This window comes from Euleptes europaea, chromosome 7 (genome assembly GCF_029931775.1).
Source record: "Euleptes europaea isolate rEulEur1 chromosome 7, rEulEur1.hap1, whole genome shotgun sequence".
In the NCBI taxonomy this organism is placed as follows: Eukaryota; Metazoa; Chordata; class Lepidosauria; order Squamata; family Sphaerodactylidae; genus Euleptes; species Euleptes europaea.
This window is the reverse complement of record NC_079318.1, coordinates 13469079-13495459: the sequence shown is the minus strand read 5'-3', so window position 1 is coordinate 13495459 and position 26381 is coordinate 13469079. Positions and strand designations below refer to the sequence as shown.

At 43.3% G+C, this 26381-nt stretch overlaps 1 protein-coding gene across 1 annotated transcript in view; it reads right to left on the bottom strand.

Annotated features, from left to right (window-relative positions):
• Positions 1 to 766: 766 nt before the first annotated feature.
• Positions 767 to 26381, bottom strand: part of SCAF8 (SR-related CTD associated factor 8) — a 110732-nt gene continuing 85117 nt past the window's right edge. The window contains exon 21 of the mRNA XM_056853266.1: positions 767 to 1067. The gene's annotated coding sequence lies outside the window, so the exon portion shown is untranslated. The remainder of the gene's footprint in view (positions 1068 to 26381) is intronic.

The window sequence follows — 26381 nt, the reverse complement described above, 5'->3', positions numbered from 1 at the left end:
AAGTGACTGGCTCTTTGATTCGGAGAGAGCGAAACATAAATAGCAGAGAGACAAAAACAACCATTTCACATATGGCGTGTATCCACATTTCTCTTTTGTTCCATAGCTGCTTAGTAAACCAAGTCCACATGTTCGGCCCTGAAATGCAGAACTTTCCTTTGGGAACTTAGTAGGGGCTATAGCCTTAATTAGGAAAATGTAGAATCTTGTCTGCTCAATTAATGTTACAAATAATTGACTGTAATTTTTCACCTCATCGTTTTTCTTTTTGCTTTCTAGGAATTCATTTGGAACAAAGGCAGCAAGATGAGTCTGGCCAAACGCTGGTGCTGATCTTTTGATTTCCAATTCTTGTGATGTTCTGAAGATTTTAGGGTTTGTCACCCTGAAAAATGTTCATGTCTCCCCTAGACCAATTAAGAGTTTAGGATGTGGTCTACTGACAAGTACGGGCATAACAAAGCTTGATGCTACTCTAGTGCTGCACTAGAATGTCTAGAACTGGCAGCACCAGTCACTATTCAAGGTCTACATAATGACAGCACGCAAAGTGTTACATCGAATGGAGCCACCTAAAAACGCATTTTGAAATGTTTAGTCCTGAAAGGAAACATCTTTCCCACCAAAGGTTTTCTTGCAATCCGTCCTTCAGTTAATTGTATTACAAGAATCAAGTTGGATGTGTTATCATTTACAATCCAGTGTTGTCTTCTGGTCCTGCAGAAGAGCCTCTCTCTGTATTGGATGCAGAAAAAACAAAAAAAACTGTTCATCTGAGCAGAAAAAAAGGTGTTTAAAAAAACTCACAGAGTTTATTGGTTTCAATTTATAAAATTAACCCTGCTCCAGACAGGTAATACTGTTGGTACGTTTATAGTCCCTGGTGTTTATCAGAATGTGCGTACTGACACAAAACACCTTCTCAATATGTAATGCCAGGTTCCTTCCTTCTAATACTCCACAACCAAGCTCCGATGTGATGGCCTTTAGAACCCAGAAGCACTTCGCACTTAACTCTGCCGAGCCCAGCACACCGTCAGTTGCCACAACATCCTTCATCATATTGCCTGTTGACAAAAGGAATAATTACTAGTCATCACTGGAGGGGTGATTCCAGCTTTAAAAAGACAGAGGTCAACATTCAAAAGTAACTGTTGCCTACATAGCTCTGGGTTAGCATTTGACTGTTTGCATGCTGATGACAAATGATTAAGCCTATTGTTTCATACGATTTGTTTCCTATGCTAACTAGGCAAAATGTAATGGATGTCTAGGCTCAGTTTTAATCATGAAATGAGTCTCTCGCTCACACATATATCGGGTTGCCAACCTCCAAGTATTAGCTGGAGATCTCCTGCTATTACAACTTATCTCCAACCGATAGAGATCAGTTCACCAGGAGAAAATGGCTGCTTTGGCAACTGGACTCTATGGCATTGAAGTCCCTCCTTTCCCCAAACCCCGCCCTCCTCAGGCTCCACCCCCAAAACCTCCCGCCAGTAGCAAAGAGGGACCTGGCAACCCAACACACATATACATGGGATTAAAAACTTCAGGATTGTTAACATTTTCCACACTTGTCTTGGTCACAGTACTAAGGGCGAGGATACTCTGCAAAAAGGTTGTGTTAACCATACTTGGATTCAGTTAGATAAGCTGCATCGTTGTAACTGAGTTCAGATCAAGAAATGAGTCATCAATAAGTCCTGTAAAAATTCCTAATATCTTTTGCCAATTACATAATTATGCCTCACTCTTGTGAGTCACCTATTGCATTAGCTCATCAACCAAATATAAACTGAATTTACAGTTTAAAAGGATGGTTTCTTCTTATCTGTACAATGAATACAAAATAAAAGCATTTTTAACATCAAAGAAAGGTGTTCAATGATTGAAGAGTAAGGTTGCCAGCATGGGGGGAGGGGTAGAGTTTTCCTGAAGGTACAACTGATCTCCCGAGCATGTGGCTGCTTCAGAGGTAGGGTTGCCAGGTCCCCTCTTACCTTCGGCGGGCGGTTCCTGGGGAGGGCGGGTGCGCGCACACGCCGACGTGCCACTTCCGGTTGTAAACCTGGCTAGCGCGCGGGCCATGCGCGTGCACAATTGCCCGCTGACCCTCAGGTGGTCGGCGGGCAGAGGGGCACTTTACCGGGGGTTTGCCCGCCACCAGCGGGCACCTGGCAACCCTATTCTGAGGGCAGACTCTATAGCATTCTACATCACTGGGGTCCCTCCCATCCCCAAATCTCCCCCTCCCAAGGTTTAACCCTCTAAACCCTCAGGAATTTTCCAACCTAGAGTTGCCAACCCTAGCGGTTAGCACAGGAGTTACGCGTGACACAAATACTGAAACCTTGACTAAGCTTATCCATTAGCCAACCAAGAAACATCCACACTATGAAAGAATGTCCTGATGAACTGATCCAGTACATCCAAACCTGGCAAGCTATACTGCACCTAGCCACAACTCTGACCCACAGCTCAGAGTGCAAAACAGTGGCACTGTGAATCATGGGCTCAAGATAGGTGGAGCAAGTCTCCATGAAAGAAGGATGCCTGGTGGCTTTTCTGCAGATTAGACTAATCCTGTGAGTCTTTCCAACGGAATCACCACCTCTATTAAGCAGAAGTGGTGACTGCATGGGACCCTCCTCTGTGGCTACAAGCATTGGAACAGTAGAGGAGCACTGCTGGATCATCGTAAGGAGAAGCTCCTCCTGCCATACTTTTGTAACATTTTAAAAGGCACCTATTGTTTGTGAGACATAGGCCTACAATGCAGTGCTACTTTTTATAAATATGAACTCCCTTCCTAGGTACAACCAGTTTGTGAAAGGTAGTTATGGACCACACTTTAAAACCTTTTTATGAGTTTGCCTGTCATTTTCTCTTTCTGCCCACCCCCCACCCATCACTCTTTCTTTCCAGCCATCCACCTGCTTCCACCCCACCCACCCCAATCGGCAGCGGCTCTCCTGGAATCAGAGATTGGTCCCCCATTAGGGTCGCCAGTTCCCTGCAAATTCAAACTGATCTCCAAGGGGGCAAATAGCTTCTCCCCCCCACCACATCCTCACCCATGATAGGTTGTGATTAACATTAGGCCTTGAACACAAGTTTCTTAATAATTTGAAGCCCCTAGATTTCTTGGTTTCATTTACCACTTGAAACTCCCTGGTTTCATTTATCACTTCATGCATTAGAGCCACCATGAGTTTTCCTACCTGTTACCCACATCACTGGCATTCACTGCTGGGAAAACTCATAGCATAGTAGCCAAATCACATTGTGGCTTGTTCCACAATATGTAGATAGCAGTGGGAAACTTAACATGTGGTGAGGGTCTGTATGAGAAGTGTTTTGAAAACTTGAGATAACACTATATACTAATTCTCTCTTCCTCCTTTCCCCTTTTGATACATGTGCCAAGCCTTTATGAGAATTTGGCTGTGTGTTTATACTACTAATAACAAATATAACATTACTACTACTACTACCACCACTAGTAAAAATAGCAGCAACAGTAGTAGAAGTAGTTGTAAACAATGTCATACTAAAAGCAAGTAGTTAGCCGTTCCTCATTCTTGGTTTTTTTCAGTGATTGAAGTGGTGGGGCCAGAAAGCTGGATTCTCCTTATGCATTAGCTTACTGTTTGCTTTGCAGATAACTCTGAAGTATTTTTTTCCATACATGGCTCATACATGGATCATTGAGCATCTTGCATTTTCTCTGATAGACCCATTGAACCTCTGGTAGAAAGAACTATTCTTTGGTAGAAAGAACTATTGGCCATGCTTGTTAAGGGGCCTGATTCATTTTCAGAAATAGTAAGTATTTGCTATCAAGCACATTACATGTGAACCAGACTTTTGGTTAGAAGACCAAATCAAGTTACGTGAACCACTGATGTGACTTGACATGACACTCCACAGTACATCAAGGAGCCATTTAGTGGGGCTACCTGTTTTACCCTTAGTTTGGAATCATATCACTCAAAGTCATCTAGATATTTGGAAATTGTTGAAGAATATTATAAACTAATTCCAGAGCATTTCCATGGGTGGACCAGTAGTCCATCTAGTCCAGTATCCTGTTGCCAGAAGGGCCAGCAAATGCTATAGAAGCCAAGACCTTCCCCTGATGCTGCCTCCTGGTACTGGTATTCAGAGGCATTAATCCATCTAATCCTCCTTTAATAAGAAGGAGTAGTGAATTTTGCCCATCCTCCCTCCTGCTATAGACCTCCAAATCCCTTGTTGTTCCCAGGAATCCTCTTTTCCCCAGCAACAGCATTCTTTCACTTCATGGATGGAAATCAATTATATTCATGGAAGTATGTGTTGGATCCAGTCTTATAAACACTCAGTGGTAGAATGCTAGAGACTATGACAAAGGTGCAAAGGAGCAGTAAATGGCATCTCTCTTGTCATATTACATATAATCACCGGAGGAAAACGATTTGTAACATGGAATCTAAAAACTCAGTTTGTGCCATTTCAGTCATAGCAATATGCTCAGAGTCAGGAATCTGTATTTATTGTCAGTTTGTCAAATTTGTGTGTTTGTCTTTAACTGCCTGTTACATTTACTGGACAATTTCATTTCATCACAGGATTTCTTAGGTTACCATTTACTTACGAATTAAAACATATAGAGTTTAATTCATTCTACTGAAATACCTAAAATATTAAGAATCTCTTCATTTCTTATTAAAACAGTAGAACTATGAATATAATGTAGCATATAATGTGTACAGTCATCATCAATACAGGGTAGGAATCCCACTCTGTACCAGCACAAACCATGTCATTTCAGTGGGGGGTGGGGGCAAATGCCACAGAAATGGATGACACATAGAATCCAGAATGTGAAATCTCACCAGGGTGGTGTCTCCCACCCAATACCACTATGATACACATCTCTTCTACATGGGACTACCTTTGAAGGACCCTGGATCTGCATTTAGATCCCTTTGCCCTATAGTTATATTATATTTTATATTAAGGGTCTGTGACCTTATGTTTAACTAAAGCCTGGCATTTCTATTATTCTTGCTGATACGTTTATAGGATGCTGGACACACATGCTCTAAGCCAGGATATCAACTTGTACCAGAAACATGTGTTTTATTTAAGCTTAGTTTTTAATGGTTCTGTTATGAGTGTATGATTATGTTTGACAAATATTTATTGATGTATACAGCTATTATTTTTTATTATGTAAAAGTTTTTATTGTTGGTCTTGGACCGTATTAAACTATTACTATTACTTACTTACCAGAAACATGGCAAAATATGCACAGTCTCCTCTGCAATGTCACCCTCTGGATAAAACGGACCAAGCTTCTGTCTGTACCTTCTGAAGTCTCTACGTATGTATCTCTATGCATTTGCTCTTCGATAAAGAGAAAAGCCTGTGCTTTGTCTCCAGCATTAGATCAAAAGATAATGTACCTCTATATATCCTTTTCTGGATGTGGAATGGCCCGGTCTCGTCAGATCTTGGAAGCTAAGGTGGGTCAGTACTTGGAAGGGTACTCCAAGGAAGACTCTTCAGAGGAAGGCAATGGCAAACCACCTCTACTTTGTCACTTGCCTTGAAAACCCCACTGGGTTGCTATAAGTCAGCTGCGACTTGACAGCGCTGTACATACACACATATACCCTTTTTCTGGCATGAAGGATGTAGTAAGTGCATAACATTGAGGTCTGCAAACAGAAAGGAGTACATACACCCTTCTGGGCACAGCTGACAGCGCTAGATTTAACAATAAACCATCAAGGGCCTAAGTACATCAGAGACTTCCTCTTGCTCTCTTATTGTAATTTCAGTGGTAAATCGGTGGTGCCTTGCTTGTAGCAAGTTCAAAGGGCAATGATGCATTCTTTGGTGGTTAGTCTCTCTTGTAGGATTGTATTCCTGCAGATTTCCAGAAACATGACTTTGCTTATCTTCATGAAGCCATTAAGACCCTTTTTTAATTCATATGCAATTAAACCTCCATTAAAAATTTCCTGTTTTTCTTGCTAACTAAGAGTGCAGAGTTCCACTATCATCTTTGATTATCCATCATCACCATGCCGGTTCGTCTCCGCTCAAGACTGGCTAGGAAGGAGTCACAAGCACTCCAATCTGAATCTTTTTTTTTTTACTTTTTATTGTCAAGGAACATAACCGATTCCCAGTAAACAGCCATGCATGCAAGGATGTTCCTTCCCAGAACTCCTCTTATGCTTTGCCACACTGAAGAAAGAGGCTGGAACAGTGCAGAAGTGCAGCCCAGCAGTTTTTCTTTCTTGGTAACATTCCCACACCTATTGTCGAAGGCTTTCACGGTCAGAGTTCATTGGTTCTTGTAGGTTATCCGGGCTGTGTAACCGTGGTCTCGGAATTTTCTTTCCTGACGTTTCGCCAGCAACTGTGGCAGGCATCTTCAGATCTTCACTCTTCCTACACCCTTGACACTGAGAGACACTGTCCTTCAGTGTTACTACTCTGAAGATGCCTGCCACAGTTGCTGGCGAAACGTCAGGAAAGAAAATTCCAAGACCACGGTTACACAGCCCGGATAACCTACAAGAACCAATTCCCACACCTGTTTTAAGTATCCTTTGGGAATAGGAAGGTTATGAATTACTTAAAGGATTAATTAAAGGGGTGAAAGAGTGAAGAATAAAACAAACTTCTAAATGAAGTGTCATAATTATGACACTACATTTAATAGAAAACAACGAGACCTTCCTGTTTGGAATTATAATTTTGCTAATAATTCTATGTTTTATAACGAATAATGATATTTCTCAGACATCTTAGGCAGTGCTTGCAATGCGTGATATCCTAATTTGGGATGAGGTCTGGTATTACAATAATTATGTAGCACACTGACCTTGTGTCATTCTATACACTTTCGGAAACAACCGTATGGAAGATGTGATGGATTCATGTGTCCACATGTTTTCAGTTATGCCACGAAGCAACTGAGGTCAAGCTGTGCTCAGAGTTCAGGATGTGTACAACGTGCTTACCTGTTTAAAATGGATGCTAAAAAAATACAATCTCAAAAGACACTGGAACAACTCGTTCACAGAAGCAAAGGTCAGAACTTAACAAATCAAGAAAAAGGTGGACTGCGGGATATGTTTCCAGGCTAGAACTAGAAACGACCCTTTCTAGAACTAGAAACGTGAAGGCTCCTTCTGCTCTGGGATACAGAGGGCATCTTTACAGTGGGTGTTTCTTTTTCCTCTTACTTCGGGAGGCAGGAACCAAACTTCGACTTCCTGTCTCTTGAGGGGAATGCCCCCTCTCCTTCTTCAGTCAAAATACTTTCCGAGCAAGGAGTGTTGCCATTGGACAGGAAGGAATAGTACAGGACAGCAGAGACAACTGCAAAATCAACTTGTCAAAGGAAGGCGGTAAAACGCACCCTAGTCTAACGAGAAATATGAGTAAAACTCTTTGAAACAGTAACTACATCATTAACCATAAGGGAAGAATCCCATCGAAGATAGGGGGAAGAGGAATCTAACCCTGTAATGCAGACCTAGCAGATTGATGGATGATCCTACTAGCCTGAAGGAACCTCCATTTTATGTTAGACGTCTGGGCGGGCAAGATGCCCTCCGTATCCCAGAGCAGAAGGAGCCTTCATGGTGAGTATCCAAGGCTTGTTCTTGCTCTGGGAGAGAAGGGCATCTTTAGAGTGGGACATGAAAGAGCTGTTCCTGCCCGGGTGGGCTCAGACATCTTGGATGATGCTCTATAGAACCCACCTTCCAAATGTGGTGTCAGCTGAGGCATAGAGATTAAGTTTATAATGCCTCACGAATGTGGAAATGGAAGACCACGTAGCTGCCTTGCAAATTTCCTCTACAGAAGCCCTACGGTCAAAGGCGGTTGACGTGGCCACACTCCTAACAGAGTGGGCTGTGAGTCCCATGGGTACCAGGAGATTACATGCCTTGTACGCCTGTGTGATGCATTGAGTGATGGTGCGACTAATTGACACCCGGGACATTGGCTTGCCCTTATTTGGAGCTGCTAGGTTAATTAAAAGGGAATCTGAGGCCCTAAGATGTTGTGTGCGATTAATGAACGTGCGAAGGGCTCTCCTCAGATCTAAGGAATGCCAGGATCTTTCCTTTGGATTCTTTGGGTTTGGACAGAAGGAACAGAGGACAATGTCTTGTTCCCTGTGAAACCGGGAGTTAACTTTTGGGACAAAGGAAGGATCGGGCTTAAGGACCACCTTATCTTTGTGAAAGGTGCATAGCCCTGGTCTAATGAATAAGGCCCCTAGCTCTGAGACCCTCCGAACCGATGTTACAGCCATTAGAAACAACATCTTCATTCTTAGCCAGTTTAAGCCTACGTGTCTGAGAGACTCGAAGGGAGATTTTGTGAGGGCTGTTAAGACCGTGTGTAGACTCCAGGTAGGGAATCTGTGCTTGATAGGTGGAGAGACTAAACTAACATCCCTTAGGAAGGCCTTGATATGGGGATGCTTGGACAGGGGTAAGCCTGACACCCTCGGGACCATAGTGGCTACAGCAGCTTGCTGTCTAGGTAGAGCGGCCGGGGAGAGACCCTGCTGTCGTCCCTCTTGGACAAATGACAATATTTTGGAATTGCGTGGTTTCAGAGGGTTAACATGTTTGCATCAGCACCATCGCTCAAAAGCCTTCCAGGTAGTATTGTACATTCTCTGTGCAGATGGCTTTCTGGAGGAGAGGATGGTCTCTATGATTTCGGTGTCATACCATAAGACTAGGAGGCAGCTCCTCTCAATACCCAGGCATTCAGCTTGTACCAGCCTGGATCTGGATGGCAAATTGGTCCTTCGATTAGGAGATCTGGGCGGAGCGGAAGTGTCCAGGGTTCCCTGATGGACATCTCTACTAATGTGGGGAACCACGGACGGCGCGGCCAGTAGGGGGCGATCAGTATGACTATTGCTTGTAGGAGACTGATTTGCCTGAGGACTCTGGGTAGGAGAGGGAATGGAGGGAATGCATAGAGGGGGCCCAAAGGCCACGGTACTGCAAGTACATCTGTCTGTTCCGCTCCTGCTTGAATGAATCTGGTGTAATACCTGGGAAGTTGGCGATTCTTGTTCTAAGCAAACAGATCCGCCAGGGGCTCACCGCACTGAATCGTCAGAAGGTGGAAGATTTCTGGGTGTAGGGACTACTCCGCTTTGCTGAAGCTCTGCCTGCTGAGCCAGTCTGCGCTGATGTTTAGGGATCCTTGAATGTGCTCTGCAGTGATGGATGGTAGGTTGGTCTCCACCCAGGACAGCACCGCCAAAGCCTCCTTGTGCAGGGTGGAGATCAGAAACCACCCTGCTTGTTCAGGTGTGCCTTGGCGGCCACATTGTCCATCCTCACCAGCAGGTCTGCTCTGTGCAGTTGAGGTTGGAAGTGTTGCAGGGCATAAAAGATCGCACAAATTTCCAAGGCACTGATGTTCATTTTTCCTTTCTTGGAGGGACCAGGTACCCTGCGCTGGTTGTCCCTGCAGGGTGGCTCCCCAGCCAGTGAGAGAGGCGTCCGTGAACAACTGCGCAGGAGTCTGCTGGATGTACTACAACCCATTGGCGAGGTTCCCCAGGATGGACCACCACTTGAGGCTGTTCCGAACCGAGTGGTAGAGAAGTTTTTTGTCTGTCTTTGACATAATGTCCTTCTGATAGACTTGGAGAAACCACTGGAGGGGTCTGGAGTGTAGATGCACCCACTGTACCGCTGGGTTAGAGGAGATCATCAGACCCTGAAGACTTGCTAGGGTCATGAGGCGAGAAGTTGGCCTTCTCATAGTTGTCTTGGCTAACGAGCACAGGTTGTGAATCTTGTCTTCCAGAAGTATGAGGGAGTTGGAGATGGTGTCTACGTATACTCCTAAATGGCGGAGACGTTGTGTCAGGATGAGGTGATTTTTCTTGTGGTTCACCAGGAACCCGTGGTCGTACAGTAACCTGAGAATGACGTCTGTGTGTCTGAAGCTTTGATGGAGCACAGATTAGGATATAGTCTAGGTATGGATGTATTCTTATACCCTCCTGATGTGCCAGAGCAACTAGGGTCACTGGGACCTTGGTGAAGATACGGGAGGCTGAACCAAAGCTGAAGGGGAGTGCCCTGAACTGAAAGTGTTGGCCTTGGTGAAGAAACCTCAGGAACCAGCGATGATATGAATTAATTGGCAAATGAAGATAATATTCTGTTAAGTCGATGGAGATTAGGAAGTCACCTGGTCTCAATGCCTGTTATTCCTTTCCTTTCCTTTATCCCTTAAGAAGCTCCTTGATCCATTGATCTTGAGCAGCATATATCTAATGTTTGAGGGATATAAGGACTGAAACAAATCTTGCCACTGACAGTGTAGCCTTGAGATCCCTGTCACTTAGTAAAAAAAGGCATTATGTCAGACACAGAGGCGTTATAGAATCATAAAGTTAGAAGGGACCACCAGGGTCTAGTCCAGCCCCCTGGACAATGCTGGAAATTAACAACTACCTCCCCCTCACATCCCCAGTGACCCAACCCTTCCCCCGCCATGCAGGATCCCACAATCAAAGCACTCCCGACAGATGGCCATCCAGCCTCTGCTTAAAGACCTCCAAAGACAGGGACTCCACCACCCTCCGAGGCAGTGCATTTCACCATCGAACAGCCCTCACCGTCAGGAAGTTCTTCCTAATGTTTAAGTGGAATTGCTTTTTTATTAGTTTAAATCCGTTACTCTGTGTCCTAGTCTCTGAAGCAACAGAGAACAAGCCTTATCAACATAAGGCTTGTTTGGGATAAAAAAACGCGGCGAGCACGAAAAGTAGTGCTGTTATAATCAAGCTCTTTAATGCACTTTTCAATTTTGGTGAAAGCTTCAGTTTCCCCAAGATCTAATAACATATCCTGCGAGAAGCAATGCCTCTGTTATGGACTTGAGGGTCTCCATCCTGAAGAGCTTGTAGGCCACTTGCCTGTTCAGGTACTTGAGGTTGACGATGGTGCACCAGCCGCCATTCCTTTTGGGCACAGTGAAGAATACGGAATAGATGACCAATGATTGTTCCGATGGAATCACGTGTTTGATGGCCCTGATGTCTAGAAGATGTTGAATGGCAGACAAGGTTCTGAGTTGCTTTTCTGTGTTGTTGGATACTGGAGACACTAGTAGACTGTCCCTTGGGGTCCTGATGAATGCTATTTGATAACCTTTAGTAATGATCTGTAGGACCCAATGATCTGGATGTGAGGAGGACCATTGATTCTGAAAAAGACTGAGCCTGCTCCCCACAGGCTGGGTGTTGGCGACACTGTTTCGCCTGACGGAAGGGCTTGTCCCCTCCGTCATTCTGAAAATTGAAGGGTTTAGAGGCCCTAGAGAAGCGCCCTCCCTGGCGAAAGGAACCACAGCTAGCTTTCCACTGATTCCTCCTCTGCTCTGATCTATAACAGGACAGGGGGTGGTAGGGGCAAAAGGATGAGCTGTTGGTAAACCCTTTTGAGTCCTTCCGCAAACTTTTGGGCAGGCACTTCTTTTTATCCTTTGTCTCAACTAGGACATCCTCTAGTTTTTCTCTGAATAGTTTCTTTCCCTGGAAGGGAAACCCCATAAGAACTGACTTGGACCTATGCTCGGTCTGCCACGGGCATAACCACAGTGCCCGTCTGGCAGCGCAGTAGTGGCCAAGGCTCATACCACGAAGGACATGGTGTCCAAGGTTGAGTCAGCTAAGAATGATACAGCCTTTAAAATTCTGGACACCCCTTCCATAGCACTTCCGTCTTTGTCTGGAATTAGTTGTGCTAATTTTCTGGTCCAGACTATTGCAGCTCTTGAGACTAAGTCATGTGACTTCTTACAAGCTAATTCAGCCTTTCTAACAGCTGGGTCCTTGACTGAGACTAGAAATGCAGGGCAGACTAGAAATGCAGGGCAGCAACAGGGTTTTCCACTAGGGGGACTTTCAGTAATTCCGAGGTGTTATTTGCCACATTATAAATTTTTTAAGTAAGTTGAGGGAACTGTTTTCCCACCATGGGCTTTTCCCATTCCACTTTAAGCAAAGATCGGAAATAATCTGGAAGGCTGATCCTGGGCAGATGGCATTGCCACGAGGAGGCCTGGTTCTAAGTTTCCTGGGGAGATATATGTATCAGGACGCTCGTCTGCCATCTTGTTTTGGCGGGAACTACTTTGTTCTACCTCTAGAGACAGATAGAGTTAAGAATAGGACAGAAAGATAAGATTTTTTTTTGTAAATTCAGAATAGAAATAGAGTAAAAGTTATTATAGAATAGAGTAGAAATAGAGCTATGATTGTACTGCTTTATGTGTTTTATACTGGCCTATGGCTGTAAGAATAAAGCCAATAAAGAGTAGAAATAGAAGGATTTTCTGTAGCTCAAGGCAGAGAGCTGTGACTACACTGCTCTCCCGTTGTGAGGCAGGAACAAAGACTGAAGAAGGAAAGGGGGCGTTTCCCTCAAAAGACAGGAAGTCAAAGTTTGGTTCCTGCCTCCCAAAGCAAGAGGAAAAGGAAACACCTACTCTAAAGATGCCCTCCTCTTTCAGAGCGAGAACGTTTGCTTCCCCAAATTTTCTTCAGTGATTTTTATATAAAAGATTAAATATCCTCTGAATATTTTAAATATTCATATAACATCATTAGATATGAGATATGATTTTGACATGAGGTTTGATATTTAACAGTATCTGACATGCAAATGTTTGATTTAGTATCTGCCATGCAATGTTATTTAGTAAAAATATATATACCGCTACTATGGCTAGTGTGTGGCAACAATATATAGTCGAAAACTGTTTTTATACTCACTGAGCATTTCTTGTATACAACAAGCTTTTCAACAAAAACTTATATAAGATAGAAAATTAGCATATTAATGCGGCTGCAAAATACATTGTAGTATATAGTCCATATTCAACGCAAAAATGACTCATAGTATAGTGTCCAAATGGATACAAAAAGTGAAATATAACATCCAAAGTGGATATTATTAACGCAATTCTGGGCTGCTCCACACCGCCGAGAATCGGCTATCAGCGTACTATGTCTTTAAGAGATCAGTTAGTGCACAACGACCTAACAAGGGAACTGACCACTCCTACTGTTTTGGGGCATTTTTGCTGTGGGACATGTGCAATGTGGCTTTACCCGTAAAAAGTTTTACCAGTAAAAAGTTTCACTTATGTTAAAACTGGGTTTCATTTTGTACTAGGATCATTTACTAATTGTAATTCTGCAAATGTAATTTACGTGTTGATCTGTCCATGTGAATTGGTTTATATTGGAAAGACTAGCCGCCCTTTGAAGTTGCATATCGGCTAACACCGATCACACATCAGAAATAAGGTTTTCGAAGCTCCAGTTGTAGAGCATTGTCATAAGAAAAAACACGCAGATATAGACTTGAGATTCTTTGCCTTATGGAAGTTACGCCCCAATAAATTTACAAAAACAAATACTGAGAAAACTTTGAGCCGGCAGGAGGCTCGCTTCATTAGCATTTTCAATACAGTAACCCCTAATGGGTTAAATGCAGCATGTGATTTTTCCAGGTTTCTGTAAGTCATGAGAACTCCTCAAGAAGGCAAAATGAACAGGGCTTAATTCTTGCTGTAAAGGATTTAAAACACCTGTAATGGAAAGAGGTTTGCATGATAGAAGTTACATCCAGAAAGGCTCGATAGAGCATTGGTATAATATGGTAGCATGATGGAAACTGCTTCCAGAAAGGCTCAGTAGAGCACTGATGCAACAGGATAGCATCAGACTGAAAATAAAAAAAATGGGTGAGTTCATTTTGAATGATTACTGTATACATAAGTTGAACACAATGTTAAAATATTTTAAATATACTAGAAGTATATGTTAGCTTAAAAATATTGTGATTATGAAATTTATAGGAAAATCGGCGATGGCTTTGAACATGATGTGAGAGGCAATATAATCTCTACAAAAATAACTTCTTCAAGACAACTTTGACTCAACTACGGGTGACTGATGAAGAAATACAGTGAAACAGGAATATAAGATCGGAAACCTGTACCACCCTTTGTATCCATTTTGGACGTTATATTTCACTTTTTGTATCCATTTGGACACTATATACTACAATGAGTCATTTTTTGCGTTGAATATGGACTATATACTATTTTATATTTTGCAGCCACATTAATATGCTAATTTTCTGTCTTATATGTTTTTGTTGAAAAGCTTGTTGTATAAAAGTAACACTCAGTGAGTATAAAAAACAGTGTTCGACTATATATTGTTGCTACACACTAGCCATAGTAGCTGTATATATATATTTTTACTAACAGACAATTACAGCTCAAGTTTTTGTTTTATATTGACCCATGCAATATTATTTGGCATTTGACAACTGACAGTAAATATCTATTCTTGGCTGATGTTGCCCAAATTGAAACAATTAAAAGATAACAACTACCCTAAAGCACTAAGTTTTGAGACAAATCAATGCAATCCTAAGGAGAGTTACTTGATTTAGGGATCTTCATTGATCACAAGGTGATTATGTGCAGCAATGCTATAAAGTATGAAAATAATGAGCTTACAGCATGAATTCCCCCTGCTCTTAATAACTGTTCTGAGAGCCAGTGTGTTGTAGTAGTTAAAAGTAGCAGACTCTAATCTGGAGAACCGGCTTTGATTCCCCACTCCTCCACATGAGCAGCAAACTCTAATCTGGTGAACAGGGTTGGTTTCCCCACTCCTCCACATGAAGCCGGCTGGGTGCCCTTGGGCAAGTCACAATTCTCTCCGAACTCTCTCAGCCCCACCTACCTCACAAGGTGTCTGTTATGGGGAGGGGAAGGCAATTATAAGCCGCTTTGAGACTCCTTAAAGGCAGAGAAAAAGTGGGGTACAAAAATCAACTCTTCTTCAACCTTCTATTATTATTACAAGTCAAGTCCTTTCCCTCAAATTATTAATTGCAGGAAAAAAGAAGATATATCTTGCATTTATGTGTCCCTTTTCCCCAGCAGTCGTCAGACTGGGCTGCTGAGGTCAGTAGCCACGGTTGGTGCCTGCTCAGAGGTTGGTAGCTTTAACCTCTTGATAAAGCTGTAAGGATTGGGGACAGTGACTTGAGCTTTTTGGAAAAGTAATTGTAAATGCTGACAGACCTGCTGCTGCTGCCCCCTCTTCCATTAATATGGAGCATGAAGCAAAGTGTTTGTTGCCTAGGGAATGTACTACCATGCCTTTCACCTGCACTTCAACTCCCAAGTAACAGTGTGAGAACGTATGCGTTTTAAAAGCAAGCCAATTTAGAATTCTTGATAAAAAGCTATACTTACAGATTCAGATGCTGCTTGTAACTGCTGATCCAATTGTGATTCAAGCCATGGTGAATTCACTCACCTAACACTATTATATGCAGCACGGTGGTGATGCTATAAATCTAAATGTCACTCTTAGGTCATTTCCACATGGAGTTTTTGCTCCAGTTTGGCTTCTTAACTATGTTGGTTTCCCCCCAACCCTACATGCAGTATCGCTTGCCAGTTGTTCCGCTGCTCATTTTCTGCCAACTTTCCCCCATTTTTTTCAGACAACCTTTGCCCCCAAGGTTTCTGGGAGAAATGCACCGGAGCGTTTTTGTGTGGAGTCTGCAAAGTGCACCACACTTTTAAAGGGCCTGCACACACCTGACCACTTTCACACCCCTTACAGTAGAACGGCATGCTCAGCTATTAAAGTTCCTTTTCTTCTCTTTAATGTGCTGACTGCTAAGGGACATCTCCAAGCTCTGAGCTGATCAGACAAAGGGGGATTAATGAGTTACCAAGGAGTCACTCATGCACATTGTTCCTGATTCTCTGACCCACCAGAGAACTCCCAGAGTGGCTGGAAATGGGGAGAGGGGCAGTAAGACAGGGTTCCTGCTGGGTGTGGCAGCTACTGGAACACTGAGTTTCAATCCAAGGGACTGGGGGTGAGGGGTTTCCCATAGCCAGGAATGCGAGGCTTGGGAGGCAAGATGGGTGGGAGAGTGCGGTGTTTGTGTTTGAGTGAAAGACAGAGCATGGGGCTGTGTCCTCCTCTGTCCCTCCTACTTTAATGGGGGTCCCAGTAAGCCTGCACGGGTTTGCTAATGGGGGAGGGGCTGAGCTGTTTAAAAATGCAGCCTTAGGTCTAGAAAATGTGGAGATTTCTATTGCCCTGGAAACACTACATTGTGTTATCCCGTGTTGAAGTAGTGCATGTGAAAAGGGGGAAAAAGGAACATAAGGACATAAGGAAAGCCCTGCTGGATCAGACCGAGGCCCATCAAGTCCAGCAGCCTGTTGGCACTGTGGCCAACCAAGTGCCTCTAGGAAGCCCACAAACAAGACGACTGCTGCAGCATCCTGCCTATGTTCCACAGCACCTAATATAATGGGCATGCTCCATTATAGAGAATATGCATCATGACTAGGATTCATTTTGAATAGTAGCCATGGATAGCCCTATCCTCCATGAACATGTCCATGCCCCCTCTCAAAGCCTTCCAATTGGGGGTGGCACATCACTGCCTCTGCAATGACAAAAATGCTGATGGAATCTAAATGCAATCCTTCACCCTATCATGTGCAAATGAAAGTGCAACTCACCAAGTTAGAAAAAATGGAGAAAAAGCAGAGGAAAGCAACCCATCAGGAAGTAAACTTGTGATGTCCCTTCAGCTAGAAGTGCGGCGGCACACAGAGAACATACAGAACAAGTGTTTCATGCAGCAACGGCCTTCGGTGGCAACCTGCTGTTTCAGAAAGTGCCGGAAAGCACTGATTTGTTGCACAAAGTGCTAGTGAAGTCTGAATTAGGATGCTGTTTCCACTTTTGGTCACTCATATTCAAGAGCAATATATTTATACTGGATCGAGTGAAAGAAAAGTTTAGAGGCAATAAGATGATATTGCCCAAATGCATGAGCTGTGGTAAGAGAACATAAGTTATTTAGCTTAGAAAAAACTATGGGATACATGAATCAAATGCTACAAATAGTCCATTCAAAAACGTTTAACACTAATAGCCCAATTGATAAGCTACAGCATTGTTGCAGAGGGTGGGGGAGAGATGCACTTGAGAGACTGAATACATGAAGCTACTACTGAGTCAGACCATTGCTTACCATGGTCAGTACAGTCTACTCAGGCTGCTGCACTCCAGAGTCTCAGCAAAGTCTTTCACTTCACCGACTACCTGATTATTTTAAACTATGTATTTATTATTTATTTTTCACATTTGTATCCTGCCCTCCCCAACAAGTCGGCTCAGGGTGGGATACAAACTAGAGATACCAGGGATTGAACTGGGAACCTTCTGCATACAAAGCAGATGCTCTAGCACTGGACCTCATCCCCACCACTATGGTGGGGAGCTTGTAACTCCTTCTTTTGAATAAAGCAGTGAAGATGTGTGCTTGAGGGCTGGAGAGTTGTTTACACTTTACCCCCAGCAAGATGGGTACTCATTTTACCAACCTCAGAAGGATGGAAGGCTGAGTCAACCTTGAGCCGGCTACCTGAAACCAACTTCCGTTGGGATCGAACTCAGGTCGTGAGCAGAGCTTGGACTGCAGTACTGCAGCTTACCACTCTGCGCCACGGGGCTCCTACTAAAGGATTCTCTAAACTGGTGTATTTTGACATAGCGCATCTGAGTCACACAGATGTTTTGGAGATGGTATTGGTGAATCTGGGGCCCCAGGCAGGATTTGAGGATAGGGCTCCAGAATCACTAGAGGGATCATCCATGCCCAACCCCCAAAGGAAGGAGGGAGGGAGAAAGTGCCTGCTAGCTGGGTACCTCCTCCCCTCCTTGCACCAGCAGCTTCAGGGCTTGGACAATCACCTCTTCCCCTCATTGGTGGCTTTGGACTTCTGGGAAATTGGCTACATGAGGAGTGGGTGGCAGCATGAGTCCTGGGGCAGATGGCCCAAGCCCAAGCCCTCCCCAGATGTTGACTTTTACAGTAATCTAAATTATTAGGCAAACAAGCTTTAAATCCCAGCTGTATAATACTCATAGTTGTTCCTAGATGGTGGGGTTGTCTTCACCAGCTCTTCTTCATGTTCCCTTGCTTTTAAATGTGAGACGGTGGCCACAAGAAAAGGGGCCTTATCAGTGGCTGCTGAACAGCTATGGAATGCCCTTGTGCTCTTCTTGTGCCTGGCTTCATTTTTGATTACTTTTTGACACCAGGCCTAGACTCACGTGAACACAAGAAGTTGCCTTACACTGAGCCAAACTGTTATCGAGAGCAGTGTCGTGCAGTCTGACTAGCAGCAGCTTTTCAGGATCCTCAGGAAAAGTATTCCACAACACCTATGACCTAATTTTTGAAAACTGGAGATGCTGAGGATTGAATCTGAGAATTTTTGCATGCAAAACAGATTCTGTACCATTGAGCCAAGGCCCCTCCTCAAAAATAGAGCAGGCAGGAAATACTGGAGAAGGCAGGTGACAGCCCAGTGGAAAGTATCTGGGTGAGGCTAAGGGAAGGAAGGACAAACAGTATTGTGGTTAGAGTCTGCTACAGACAGGGTGAGGAGATGGATGCTGCCCTCCTTGAGCAGCTTGACAGAGTATCCAGGCAACATGACCTTGTAGCTATGGGTGACTTCAATTTCCCTGATGTGAACTGGGAGACGAACTCTGATAAGCGTCCAGAGTCATGCAACTTTCTGACCTGCCTGACAACTTCCTTTTCAAATTGTGGAGGAAGCTACAAAAGGCTCAGTCACATTCGACTTAATATTAGCCAACAGGTAACAATCAGCCTTCCATCCTTCCAAGGTCGGTAAAATGAGTACCCAGCTTGCTGGGGGTAAAGGGAAGATGACTGGGGAAGGCATTGGCAAACCACCTCATAAACAGTCTGCCTAGAAAACATCGGGATGTGACATCACCCCATGGGTCAGGAATGACCCAGTGCTTGCACAGGGGACCTTTACCTTCTTTTAAAACAATCAGTAGATGGGGTGAAGGTGGTGGGGACCCTAAAGGGAAGTGACCATGTTCTCATAAAATTTCTTTTGCAGTGCAGGACCAAGGAAGTTTGTAGCCAGATGTGTATATTAAATTTAGTAGGGCAAACTTTAATGAACTCAGAGACATGATGAGAGTCATTCCAAGGACAAGAATTCTGGAAGGGAAAGGAGCAAATGAAGGGTGGGCTCTCTTAAAACAAGAGCTCTTGCAAGCTCAAGCCATCACCGTTCCAACCAGACAGAAACATGGTAGGGGATCCAATAAGCCAATGTAGAACTCCATGATGAGCTAAGGAAGAAAAAGGAAATGTTCAAGAAATAAAAGCAAGGACATACTTTCTAGAGAGCTTGCAGAACCCTTGTCCATCATCTACAAGACCTCAAGGACGACAGGAGATGTGCCACAAGACTTGAGGAGGGCCAATGTAATCCCAATCTTCAAAAAATAGAGGAGGGATGACTCAGGAAACAACAGACCAGTTAGCCTGACCTTTGTCTTAGGGAAGATATTGGAGCAGACTTTGAACGGGTCAATCTGCAAGCACCTGAAGGACAACTTGGTGATCCAGACAAGTCATCATGGATTTGTCCCTGACAGGTCCTCCCAGACCAACCTAGTTTCTTTCTTTGATAGAGTGACAAGCTTACTGGATCATGGGAATGCTGTTGACATTTGTTTACTTCGATTTCAGTAAAGCTTTTGACAGGGTCCCATATGATGTTCTGATAGGTACACTGGAGCACTGCAGACTACACTCTAGGATAGTTAGGTGGATAAGGAACTTGTTGGAGAACCGCTCCCAAAGAATAATTGTCAACGGCATTTCATCTGACTGGAGGGAAGTGTACAATGCAGTGCCACAGGGCTTTGTCTGGGCCCAGTACTTTTTGATATTTGTTATAAATGATCTGGATGAGGGGGTGAAATCTACACACCAAATTGAGAGTAGTGAACACCCCGGAAAATAAAGATAGAATCCAATGAGATCTGAACACACTGGAAAAGTGGGTGGATATGAGCAAGATACAACGCAACAGGGTCAAGTGCAGAGTTCTACATCTGGGTAACAAAAATGAGAAGCATGCATACTCGATGGGGGATACATTTCTGGCTAACACTGTTTGTGAACAAGATCTAGGGCTACAGCTGGACTGTAGGCTGAATATGAGCAGTCAGTGCGATGCTGCGGCAAAAAAAGCTCATGCGGTCTTGGGGTGTATCACAGCAGCATAAGATCCAAATTGCAAGATACCATAGTCCTGCTGTACACTGCACTGATCAGGCCGCACCTGGAGTACTGCGTGCAATTCTGGAGGCCTCACTTCAAAAAGGATGTGGACAGAATGGAGCAGGAACAGAGGAGTGTGATGAGGATGATATGGGTCCTGGAGACCAAGCCCTACGAAGAAAGGCTGAGGGACTATGGAATGTTCAGTCTGGAGAAGAGGAGGCTGAGGGGGACAAGATCGCTCTCTTTAAGTATTTGAAGGGCTGTCACTTAGAGGAGGGCAGGGAACTGTTCCTGTTGGCAGCAGAGAATAGGACTCACAATAATGGATATAAATTACAGGTGGAAAGATACCAGATGGACATTAAGAATTTTTTAATGGTAAGAGTAGTTCAGCAGTGGAATCGGCTGTCTAAGGAGGGGGTGAGGTCCCCCTCACTGGCAGTATTCAAGCAGTGGCTGGATGAACTCTTGTCAGGGATGCTTTAGGTTGATCCTGTACTGAGCAGAGGGTTGGACTAGATGGCCTATATGGCCCCTTCCAACTCTATGATTCTATGCGATTGATTGGTATATGGTTCTATTTCTTCCTCTTTAGTCATAGTATGGATTTGAATGTTGGCTGCTGTTTTGGCTACTGTAGCTGTTTTCTAGTGCATTTTTATTGTTTTTAATATTGTTTTAAATGTTTACATCTGATATACATTTTAATGATGTGACCCGCCCTGAGCCCAGCCTTGGCCAGGGCGGGTGGGCAAGAAATCGGAAAAAAAAATTTTAGACACTCTAAATTGATTTGATTGGTTTTGTGTTTAGTTTCAGCTCCTTTTGTTTGTTGCTTTTCAATGTTTTTTTGTTTTGTTTTACAGTTTGATTGTATGTTCTTAACTGACTGAGGGACATGTGGAAATGAGGGGCATTGTGGAAATGTAGCATACATATTTTTAAACAAACAAAATAGCTAGTCAACTGTACTGAAGAGCACAATGGCTAATTAGGATAGAAACAAATTATGTAGTAATTTATACTTGATTTTTTTTTTAAAAAAAATCATGGCTACTTAGGATGGGTTGCTAGGGTAGAATAGGGAACTGCATAATATTTAGGCCAACTGTGATAAGCCTTTTATATGATACATTTTCTTTAGATTTCAGATTTAGCAACCATACTAGGATTTAACAGGCTAACTCAGAACCCTATACTTTGCTGATATGGCAGGAGTTTCTAATCATCCCCATGTTTGTGCTCTGAGTAATCAGCCGCAATCCTTAGGAATCTAAGTACTTTATGAATAAATACGACATGATTCTTTACATGGCCTCATGTACTTTGAAATAACTTTGTTCCTTTTAAGATCAAGAGTAGTTACAATAAATTATATTAGTATGAACATTATCCCACACTGTGTTAACAAGAGTGGAGAATACAGTGAGTAGCATCAATGGTATGCAACCTACACCAAATGACAGAATTCAGGATACATTATTAAAACATAAAGCTTTATATATAACAGCATCAGTTAACTCGATTTTGAACATTCAGATGGGTTCATAAGACTACAGTAATGGGTACCAGCAAATATGAACCAAAAATAGGGTCTCAATTCCACGATGAGAATAGAACTAGTGCCCTAATGCCAGTACTGGGTTCCAAACTGCCCCTGCTCCAGCATTTCTGCACCCAACTAGGGTATCTACATCAGGTTCTGAAGGACACTGCCTGAACTAGCCATATTTCATAGTAAGAGAGACCCCTCATTGTTGTTCTTTCCTTCTCTCACCAGGTATGACTAACCCTTTCTTTGAAAGGTGCAAGTCACCACATAGCCAGTGAAATTTCACTCTAGGGCTGTGCATTCGGTAAAACCCAAACTGAAAAAAAGCAGTTTCGGTAGATTTCAGGTTTGGGTTTACCGAATTCCAAAACCTGGGGAGAAAGCCAAAGCCAAATTGGCCCTCCCCCCCAAAAAATGAGTGATTTTCCGGCTTTTTCTGGTTCTTCCCAGGCTTTGTGAAGCTCCTGGGGGGCGTTTTTTGAGGTAGAGCCCCCACACTTGCTGGATAGTTTGCAGGGACTCTCCTTGCAAGAACCCCCCAGGTTTGGTGAAGATTGGGTCGGGGTGTGTGTGTTTGAAGTTAAGGGGTCTGGAAGAGGATGCCCCCTCCCGCATCCATAGACATGCATTGGAAGGTAAGAGTCAGTCAGATTCTCTGTTCCTTCACGAGTTGGCTAACGTGTGTCAATGGAGAGGGGAGGGGAGGCCTCTCCAGAGCCCATAACTCCAAACTCCCAGACCCAATCTTCACCAAACTTTGGGGTTCGTGCAAGGAGAGTCCCTGAAAGCTACCCTGAAAATGTGGGACCTCTACCCCCCAAAATGCTCCCACAGGAGCTTCGCAAAAAATCCCCATTGGTTTCTGTTATGAGAACTTTTCAATCAGCTGACTCACTACAAAGACAATCCAATGGAAGTCGGCTGATTGAAAAAGTCTCATAATAGAAACCAATGGGGATATTTTGCGAAGCTTCTCTGGGTGCATTTTGCGAGTAGAGGTCCCACGTTTTCAGGGTAGCTTTCAGGGACTCTCCTTGCACGAACCCCAAAGTTTGGTGAAGACTGGGCCAGGGAGTCTGGAGTTATGGGCTCTGGAGAGGTTGCCCCTCTCCTCTTCATTGACAAGCATTAGCCGACTCACGAAAGAACAGAAAATCTGACTGACTTACCTTCCAATGCATGTCTATGGAGGCGGGAGGGGGCAACCTCTTCCAGACCCCATAACTTCGGACCCCCAACCCAATCTTCACCAAACTTGGGGGTTCTTGCAAGGAGTCCCTGCAAGCTACCCTGCAAGTTTGGGGGCTCTACCTCAAAAAATGCCCCCCAGGGCCGAATTTTTTCAGGAAACCCGAAAATAAACCCAATTCCCATATTTACCGGCTTATTTCGGGGTTCCCGGAAAAAATCGGGCCCAATAAACCCAAATTTTACTGGGTTATTTATTTTTTTTCACACCCCTATTTCACTCTACTGATACAACTGTAGTTTGGTCTGCCAATGAGGCAAGTGCAGATTTGTATGACCAGTGTATGTGATGATATGTATGGGGAAAACTTATTGTTTCTCTCCCTATTTCAGGAAGTGGTTGCAAGCTATAATGTGATATCATGTCAAACAAAGACATACTGCCCTAGCATATAATGCATGTTTCTTAAGGTACTCTTATTCTTCCTAAAGAATGTTAAGCCTAAAAACTATATTACTCTATCTTAACACCTATTCCCATCTAGTCATTAAGGAACATGCTTACCAGAGCTGTGTCTAATAAGGTAAGTCCAAAATATTAACACTCTTTTGCATAACAATGCATTTTGTGATGCTGGTCATGTACCTGGTGGTCAGATCTACCCAAAGAACTACACAGCAGCTACACAGCAGCACAAAATTTCAGGACCAGAGATTAAGGCTGCAAGCCTAGGTATGCTTAGCCCATGAATGCATCACTGAGCACAGTAGGACTTAATTCTGAAGAAACGTGTGTAGGATTGTATTGTTAACCTATATGTTGTTTTTATCTAATTAAATTGTCATGTTGTTTTTGTGGGTCCTTGCAATATGTTGTTGTTCTGTTAGCTGCCCTGAGTCTAACACAATAAGGTGGGATAAAAATATTTTATATAAATTATTGGACTGCTACCCTGAGCGTACTCATTTGGAAATAAGTACCAGTGAAAAGAGACACACAGCCCAAATTGAGACATGCACCACTTTGTTCAACAGGATTTACTTCCAAGTAAGAATGCACAGGACTTTAGCGTTAACTTCTAAGTAAATGTTAAGGTGAAATCACCTAATATACTATTGGTACCGAACAAAAGGTAAGTTGGTAGCTACTTTCTTTATATCCTGGATCAGGAGCAAATATTTTCCAGAAAGAGTACAAATTGTGTTCATCCAGAGTGTAAAAGAAAAGATTATCTGTTCCAACACAAGTAGTTTAGTTTTATTGACATAATACAGAGCGGCGAACGCAATTAAAACTTTATTTTGTGCACGATCTATCATACAAATATTTTACAGAATTCAGTAACAGTTTCAAAATTAATGTAAAATGAAAGCAGATGAGATATAGATGCAATGTATTTTTATTAATGTACACAGATTCAAAGGAACTCACTGAAGCATCTTTTAGAGTATCTTTTTAAGTCCACTGGTATGTCAACATGTCTAAGAAAGCTCATCTAGTACTGTAAATTGAAATGTAATAGGGTTAAGAATAAGATCCAGCCTCACAGAGCTAATTATAACCTAAACTTTAAGATTGAAATCAAAATTAAGATGACAATGAGTCACAGCAGGCAGATGGAAGCAAGGCAGGCGTTAAGCTAGCTATTTGAAAGACATCTTGGATTGTAGTACAGATTGCCACTGGCACGTGGAACTGCTTACTACGTATGTAGGATAAATGGAGGAGGATTTTGTAACAGGGAGCTGGACTAGGTAACCCTCTGGGCCGCTCTCAGCTCAATGATTCTGTTCACAGTTTTGCATAAAAATACTACAAATAGTGTCTTATAAAAATCTCCCTGCAGTCCTTCACTTACATTTAATATTAATACTAATTTTCATAGAGCATTTGAAGTGTTCCAAGTGTTCTCATATATCCTCAACATATCTACAGTGACAATGAATCCATTGAAATGAATGTGTTATGTTAGCTCAGGATTTTGAAAATGATAGAAAAGATCAACAGAAAGACTTTTGACAGTATTTTCAGTCTCACAGCAGAGCATTTAGAAAGAAGATGATCCCCAGTCATTACATATAAAGGTCATTCCTAGGAGAATCTTATGGGGTCTCATTGAAATCAAGCAAGTAATTCCTTTGCTGTTGACTAATGGAGTACTCGAACTCTTTGGCTATTTCAGAGGTGACTGAACACGTGGACAGGAGCAGGACTGGACCTGCTGGTCCAGCCCTTACTGAAACACACTCATTAGACAGAATAGAACCTATATGCGTATAATTGTATGCCCATGGGGCTTTCTCTGTACGATCAGGAATCTTGCTTTTTCAGGGGCCCCAACCTCACAGAGAGAGGTATATACACAAAAATATATGGGCTGTGAGAAAACATCATTCCACATTTCCCAGCCTTAAGTTTTCATCATGCATTTGGTGTGCTTTTTAAAAATCAGTTTCTCGGGGTAATTGTTTGTTCAGTTGTCGTTTTTTTAAAATCTCATCTGTGCGTCCCATTTCCTTCAAAAGCTTTTTTGGCCACACACAATGAACATTTCCTAACCCCCCTCCCCGACTGCTTCCAGTGGGATGAAAAACGGGCAGAAATGCAGAGAAGAGAAAAAGCGATACACTCTAGTGATTAACACACAAGGGAGGTCAATCCTCAGCACATGTGCCCATTAGTGGGACCCCAGACCATTTTGCTCAGCCCACTGTGCCAGTTCTACACCCAGAGGTCTTGGGTGACCTCTGAGGCACTGCAGCATTGCTGGGGCTCAGCCGTCTCCCAGTATATTTGGTCAAGAACTGCTGTCATCTCCACAACCATTTTGCTAGCACATTTTGCTAACATCTTCACATGTATACATCGTGATTTATTTATTTTTTGATACCATGGTCAACAAAAAAAGGTTGCCTACTCACAACTTCAGGATTGGATCCTATACCGTTGGTGTGTGTGCACTTCTCTCTGGACACTGCAGAGGCAGTCCTCTACTGCAGAACTTGCTTCCTCTCATGCTAGCCACTTGAACACATGAAGCTGCCTTACACTGAATCAGACCCTTGGTCCATCAAAGTCAGTGTTGTCTACTCAGACCGGCAGCGGCTCTCCAGGGTCTCAGGCGGAGGTCTTTCACATCACCTACTTGCCTAGTCCCTTTAACGGGAGATACCGGGGATTGAACCTGGGACCTTCTGCATACCAAGCAGATGCTCTACCACTGAGCCACAACCCCCCCCCCCAACTTCTGTTCATTCAGTTCCAATGAGACCCAAAATGGTAGTGTGGGAGGAAGCAAAGTTTCTGGCAGAGAACTGCTTCCACAGCACCTGGAAAGGTATAGGATCCTAATCTTAGGGCTAAATAATCACTGTAAGGCCAAGG